The sequence below is a fragment of the Neofelis nebulosa genome, chromosome 2, assembly GCF_028018385.1.
Source record: "Neofelis nebulosa isolate mNeoNeb1 chromosome 2, mNeoNeb1.pri, whole genome shotgun sequence".
Lineage (NCBI taxonomy): Eukaryota > Metazoa > Chordata > Mammalia > Carnivora > Felidae > Neofelis > Neofelis nebulosa.
Window position 1 is genome coordinate 152,205,245 of NC_080783.1, and position 8,185 is coordinate 152,213,429.

An 8,185-nucleotide genomic window follows, 5' to 3' on the forward strand; every position below is an offset into this window, starting at 1 on the left:
TAAGGGAAGTATAGGTGTGATCACTCTTTCTGATAGTCATTACAGTTGTGATATTATCCCATCTGATGTAGGGATAGAGTCAGCAGTAATGAATCAGTGTCTTATATCCTTGCTCAGTGCTGACATTTGTTAGAACTTTGGTTTTAGGGGTGCCTGGGTGGCTCAGACAGTTAACCGTCCGACTTCGGTTCAAGTCATGATCTTGCAGTTCATGAGTTCCAGCCCCGCGTCGAGCTCTGTGCTGACAGCTCACAGCCCGGAGCCTGTTTCACTTTCTGTGTCTCCCTCTCTCTCTGCCCCTCCCCTGCTTATGCTCTGTCTCTGTCTCTCAAAAAGTGAATAAACATTAAAAATATTTTTTTAAAGAACTTTGGTGTTAGATAAGAGAAACTAGCAATTACTAGTGTAGAGTGGGTAATTAAAATCCACATATGCTAAACTTACATATGCAAAAAAGTAACATTCTTTTTTTTTAATATACAACTGTTTGCATAGTTTTCTCAAGCTTAGATTCTCTTTAATGGTGGTAGGAGAAGCTAAGATGGATGGGATTTTAAATATGTCACTTAAAGGTTACTTATTTTTTCCTTTTAAAATTGTCCCTTTGGTGTTATCTCTACCCTTTTCTCTTCCTTCTAGCCAAAGGGTACCTGGACATACCATGGGGCATCACAAAAAACCCAAATTGGGTAGCAGCCTTCTCTAGGATGTCCCTAGACATCCTACTGTTGCTCATCCTACTGTTACCTATTCTCAGTATTGTGGCTAATGAAAGTCATGTTTAGGTTTTGTTTTTTCTCTGTACAGTCAGTGCCTAGAGGTTCCTTTTCTTCTACCAACAGGCTCCACTACTTTGATGTGGCCCCACCTCAGCTTTCCCTGACACTGCTGCTCTGCTGAATCTCAGCCAGATGCTCATTGGTCCCTTCTTTAAGAGCCCCTCCCTAATTAACCAATGATTTCCCTGTTCTTCACTGAGGACACACAGTGACTCTGAGACGTTTCACTCATTATGCACAGAATTTGTGCAGTCAAAGGTAAAAGTATGGTTGGTGCAGTCTGTGGTCTTTTGGCCATCATCACTCAGCTGTGTGTCCATGTTGGTGTGGGACATTCAGCCAAGTGGCCTCCTCCTTAGATCTGACAAATTGTGGGGCACCAGGCTCCTTTCCTTTCAGCATCCCCCACATACACATCTAACTCTGGGGTTCCCCTATCACTGCCCGATCTTCATCTTTAAGGTTATCCTCACCTGAACTATACTGGGGTGGAATAGAGAACTGAAGACACAGCATCTGATCTTTTGCTCTTTTCTCTCTCTGTTACCCTATCCACTTCCATAATATTCCATGATCTTTTTCTATACACTAAAATAAAAATTTCAGATCTCCAATTGTTTTAATGTGAGAAAAACGGGAATTTATAAATTTGTCTTTCATTTAAGCCTAGACTGCAAAGCTACTGTTTTATTGGAACACCAAAGTCCTAATTTACCATACACTTGACATCTTTGTTCCAGATTACATGAGTCTCCCCTGGATGATGGACATGCTTTTATTTAATGGCTGGGAAGTCAAGAAGGCTATAATTTAAAGAAAATGCAAAATATATGACTTGATATATTAAACATATTATGCCAGTTTTCTAGCTCAAAAATAATGTAAAATAAAATACAAAGATCCCAGCATATTTTACAAACAAAAGGAGAAACTTCATCTGAACCCAGAGTTGCCTGGTGTCAGGGCTTACTCAACACACTGTGAGAAACCTCATGTGTATATTCTACCTTACTCTCCAGATATTTTTATGGCTTCTATATTCTCATCTCTTTTATCAGTTTTTGTTTCTTTTATGGACTAGCTTTCTCTATATCCTAATCTAAAAGTGGAAAATATGGGATCCCTATTAAGATCTCTAGTTTTTACATCTCCTCTTTAAGAATCCAACTCTGGGGCGCCTGGGTGGCACAGTCGGTTAAGCGGCCGACTTCAGCCAGGTCACGATCTCGCGGTCCGTGAGTTCGAGCCCCGCGTCGGGCTCTGTGCTGACAGCTCGGAGCCTGGAGCCTGTTTCCAATTCTGTGTCTCCCTCTCTCTCTGCCCCTCCCCCGTTCATGCTCTGTCTCTCTCTGTCCCAAAAATAAATAAAAAACGTTGAAAAAAAAATTAAAAAAAAAAAAAAAAGAATCCAACTTTAACTGGGATTGGAACACATTGCCCTCTTCCCTTTCCAGTTTACTAAATAGAAAATTTTAATTACTCTCGTTTGGATCATGAGCCCATCTTTCATTCATCTTTTGATGTAGCATAAGTATGGAATAATTCTCTATATGCATCAGAGTGGGAGTGAGATTACTTTTCCTTTTTGTTTGTTTGTTTTTGGAAAGAATAAAAGGCAAAAATTTATAAATATCCACTATAATATTCTTCCTGTTATTTCTATTGACTTAGTATAGCTATTTATTATGAAATAAAGCTGACACTTTCTTGTGAAGTTCTGAAGTACACGTGGAAGCGTTTTTTTACGTAATTTTTTTGAATAACAAAAACAAAGAAAATCTCTTGGGATTATTTATATGTTCCAGGGTAAAGGTTATAGCTTCCAGGATTTATTTTTTATTCCTTTCTGTTTTCCAGGACTGTGGAATTTTTCAAAATCAGTTACTTATCTAGGATATTTTCTCAGGGCATGTTGTTTTAACTAGTAAATCCACCTTGCATCAGTCTGGTGTCATTTTGAGATCATGTAGATTAACCTGTATCTTGACTAAAAATAATACTTATTATTAAAATTTTTTCTGCTTTAGTTTGCTGGCATGATGAATGATATTGCATTCCTAATAACAAGCCATCCTTGCATTCCAGTTATAAATCTTTTATGGACTATGTTTATTTTTAAAATACTGGTAGATATCAATTCTTAATTACAATCTAATTTTATTTTGGATTGTGTACTAACATTAAAAAATGACCTTAAGGATTTGTTGTTGTTGTTGTTGTTGTTGTTATAAATATTATCTGCCTTTGACAGACGTATAAATGTTCTGATTTCACAAAAGATGTTGCAAGCATTATATTCTTAGTTCTTTGCAACAACTTAAACAGAATTCAGATTAAAAACTTAAATAGAATTAGCAATACTGGTTGGTTTAAGTTTTAAAATGATTTGAACTTAACCCCTGGTGGGGGCTGGTGATGGCAGTTCTGGGGTCTCCAACATTTTCCCCAGTTGTGGTCCTAAATCCGTTGGAAGCAGAGGCTGTGAAACTTGAGGTTCTTGCTGGTGTGAAATGACTGAGTACAAACTGGTGGCAGTTGGAGCAGCTGGTGTTGGGATAAGCACACTGACAACCCAGCTAATCCAGAACCACTTTGTAGATGAATGTGATTCCAACATAGAGGATTTTAACTGAAAACAGGTGGTTACAGATGGTAAAACCTGTGTTCTGGACATAATGGATGCAGCTAGTCAAGAAGAATACAGTGCCATGAGAGACCAATACATGACAGGTGAAGGCTTCCTCTGTGTATGTGCCATCAATAATAGCAAATCATTTGCAGATATTAATCTCTACAGGGAACAGCTTAAGCAAGTAAAAAACTCAGATGAAACAAGTGTGATTTGCCAACAAGGACAGTCAACAAAAAACAAGCCCACAAATTGGCCAAGAGTTACGGGATTCCGTTCATTGAAACCTAAGCCAAGACCAGACAGGGTGTTGAATATGCCTTTTGCACACTGGTAAGATAAATATGCCAGTACCAAATGAAGAAACTCAACAGCAGTGATGATGGGACTCGAGTTTTTATGCGGTTCTTGTGTGTGGTATTGTAATGAATACTTTTAAAGTTGTAGCATCAGAAAAGAGCCACTGTCAAACTGCACTGACACCCTGGTCTTGACTTTCTTGCATAAGTATTCCTGTTGCTATCTTGAGTCTCACAGGAAGCTCCTACCACCTCCTCAGCTCTCAGTAGATCAGTACAATATTCTCTATTTGAGAAGCTCTCTAAATAACTACCTCCTCACTTGGTTGCCTGACCAGAGAAATGAATCTCTTGTTACTCCCCCCTATTTTTCCACCCTGGATTCTCCCCCAACACACATAAACAAACCTCCGCCATCCCAGGTTTTTCATCTGAAAAGTAATTCATGCTCTGAAACAGAGAACCAAACTGCAGACATGAAATGCTGTAAGAAACTATGTCTTGAGGTCTAACGTAGCAACTGCTGGTTGTTTTGTTTTTCATTTTATTGTTGAACATGGCACTGTGTTGGTTTTTGGAGAAATGTCATAAATTACTGTTTTGCTGAGAATATAGTTAAGTTGCCATTTGGTTTGTTTTTAATGTTATTGGCTATACTCTATATACCTGGCATCTGCTCTGCATTCATAAATACTACTACTACTAATGATAATAATAATTAATAATAATAATAATTTGTACTTAAATCTTTACCTTCTTTACCTTCACTTTTGGGAGGTTTCCTTTGTCCATTTTCCAAATTTCTTCCACAGTGATTTTTGTTTCTTTGTTTAGGTTTGATTTCTTAATTTTTGTCAATCAATTTTTGCTGGCAAATCACATACTTCATTTAGACTGTCATATTCATTTATATAGAGTTGAATGAATATTCTCATTTAAAATTCCTTCTATGTTTTTCATTTTTAAATGTGGTAAAAATCATAATAAAGAAAACTAGATTAATACTACTTATTCATATAAGGGAAGAAATATTAAAAACATTATAAGCAAATGCAACTCGATAGTTGATGAAAGTATAATTTGTCATAAGATAAACAATTTGCTCCAATGAAGTCACATGGATTTATTGTTGAAGTTCAGTTTTTGACTTACATTGTTGAATCTTATGTAATTTGTTTAATCTTATGTAATTTATTGAAATGTAATTTATTGAATTTATGTAATCTTATGTAATTTATTGAAACTTACAAGTTGTTGAATCTTATGTAATTTATTTAACTTCTCTGAGTCCCACAATTAAAAATACTGAGGAAAGAATGCCTGTAGTTAAATATTTTGTCAGAATCACTGAAATAGTCAATATAATTGACTAATAGAGCAATAACACAGAGTTAATGCTGAATAAATTTTATTTTCACTCAAGATAGAGTTTACTACTAGACAGAGTTTATATTAGAAATCCAAGGACAGTTCAATGTTTGAGTTTAAATAAGGAGTTGAGTGATCACCAAATGGATGATTATGTCAAAACCAATACCCCATCCTAATAACAACAAAAATTATATAAATGATACAGAAAACAATATTGAATTTATCTTTCATAATATGTTGCTAAAAGACTAGTGATATAAAAATAAGTCACATATTTTAAATCATTAAATTTTAATTAGATAAAATATTAATCAGGGTAAATTAATTAAATGTATCAATTAAATGAAATTAATTAGACTAAAATTAATTATTTAAAACTTTAATTAATTGATTAAATACTAAAAGCAAAACAAAACCACAGTGAAATATCACTTACACCAGTCAGAATGGCTAGTATCAAAAAGGCAAGAGTTAACAAGTGTTGGTGAGAAAAGGGAACCCTCATGCACTGTTGATGAGAATGTAAATTGGTTCAACCATTTTGGAAAACAGTATGGGGATTCCTCAAAAATTTTTAAATAGAGATACCATATGATCTAGAAATTCCACTGCTGGATATTTATCCAAATCCCAAAAACACACTTTGAAAAGATATTTACACTCCTATGTTATTGTAGCAATGCTTATTGTAGCATATGTGGCTATGTTTACTATAGCCAAGATAGGGAGGCAACCCAAGTGTCCATTGATAGATGAATGAAAAAAGAAGATATATATATCTCCAATATCTTCTTTGTAATATATATATTACCGAGCCATAAAAAAGAATAAAATCTTGCCATTTGCAACAACATGGGTGTACCCTGAGGGTATTGTGCTAATTGAAATAAGTCAGACAGGGAAAGACTAATAAGGCCATGTGATTGCATTAATATGTGGAATCTAAAAAATGAAACAAATGAACAACAGCAGAAGAATTCTAAATACAGAGAACAACGGGTGGTTGCAAGAGGGGAGGTAAGGGCGGAGATTAGCAAATGGAGGGAATTACGAGGTACAAACTTCCAGTTATAAAAGGAAGAAGGCACAGAGATGAACAGTACACCATAGGGAATGTGGTTTATATTTGTAACAACATTGTATGGTGACAAATGGTGACTACACTTACCAGAATGAGCACTGAATAATGTACAGAATTTTCAAATAAATATTTTTTACACCTGAAACTAATATAATATTGCATGTCAATTATACTTCGATGAAAAAAGTTTGCTCAAAATTGAGAGTCCTGTTATTCTGTTCTGTTCTCTCATGGCTGCATGTTATGGCTGCTAAAAATAGGAAATCTGGATTTGCAGTGCAAACTTCAGTTTTTTTTTAAATGCCCCAAGTTAACCAATGTATGACAAAAAATCACCCAGGTCAAGCAGTGCAACTGTCTGATGCAAGATGTAGACTGCAGTAGGACATGTGCTAGAAGTCAAGGACCAACAGAATTGCTTGTGAAACAGTAGTTTGTCATGTTTTATGTTTGGGAATTTTGCCTTATCCCTGACCAAAAGCTAATACCAAAGAAAGCTGGACTATCTTATGATTTTGCCATGGCATATCTCTTAAAAATTTCATAAATGTACATGTACATGCATACACATTCATATGTATTTTACCAAATGCATACCCATGCTGCTGTTGAGACTGGGTCAGGGTGGGTGCAACTTCATATGGTCACTTGGGCCCTAGTATTTGATGCCTGATCCTTTGCCAAAGTTTTCCTCTCCTCCAGGTAAATTTCCCTACGTAGGGATTTGGTGGGTATTGTTAACCTTGCCTACCAGCTGGCTTTAATCAGGACTGTTAAATTATATGAGACATGATTCAATGTTCATCTCTGAAGGTAGAAATCTGGATTTCAGAAGCTTTGGTTCCAGAAGAACCTGGATTCATTAACTAGTTTTACTCACACTTTCCCAGAGAATTTTTTGTGCCATGCACTATACATATTTATGTGTGAGTAATGGAAGAAGACGAATCACCAGACATGCATATATAAAAATGCTATTACTGGCTGAGTCATGACTTGTTTGTCATCAAATTTCCATTCTGATGACCTAGCTAAAACAAATAAAATATGTTCCAATGTGACTGGATGTCCCTAATGGCTAACATTTAGATAAAATTTCCCATCACTAGGACCTGTATAAACACATTCACTCACACACACACACACACACACACACTGATTTTAAATTACATCTTATTGTACTCTAAGCTCCATTGAGGACAACGATTTGCACATTGCTGCATTCTGACCTCTAACACAGTTTCTAGTACATTGTATATATTCAGTAAAAGTTTGTTAAATTAATAAATTAAATATGCTTAGGATAATATCAAAAATAATTCATAGATACATTCTAAAGCAGTGCCTACATAAAATTTTGTTGGAAAAAAGACTTGGCCATTCATTGATACATGGTCTATAGTCACTTTCTCATTATAACAGCAGGTTCCAGCACTTGCAACACAGACAGAATGGCCCTCAAAGCCTAATGAATCTACTATTGGGCCCTTTAAAGAAACCCATATCCCAGAGGCATACTCTTTAAATTTACATGAATAAACATAAATTAAATAAATATTGTTATTGACTACTATTTTTTCATTTCTAGCAGTACAGTAATACCAGACACAGATTAAAAACAAATAGAAAGATGCAGAACCAGATAAAATTATGGGAAGATATTATATTTATTTGAAAAGCAAAAATTAATTATAAAATAATTACAATTATAAAATAGTTTATTGATAGTGACCTAATTAATTAATTAATTTGAAATATGTTTTTGAGTTCATACTGTTCACCAGACTTTGTACTTGGTAGTACATATTTTTTTGAAGCTTATAAAAGATCACAATTTGTCTTTTTACCTTCTTTCAATCATCTTCTTTAGCCTACACAATTGCAGCCACTCTTCAAGTACCTCTGATTGTATCCTTGTTTGGAGAATACACTTTACAACTAACCAGGTCATTTCCCTGCCTTTTGGTGGTTACCCCTTTTATTTGGAATAAAACCCACCATCCTCACTGTGCTTTAAACAGTCTTT

At 35.2% G+C, this 8,185-nt stretch overlaps 1 pseudogene; it reads left to right on the top strand.

Annotated features, from left to right (window-relative positions):
• The first annotated feature begins 3,289 nt into the window (after positions 1 to 3,289).
• Positions 3,290 to 3,834, top strand: LOC131493407 (GTPase NRas-like; annotated as a pseudogene).
• The last annotated feature ends 4,351 nt before the right edge of the window (positions 3,835 to 8,185 follow it).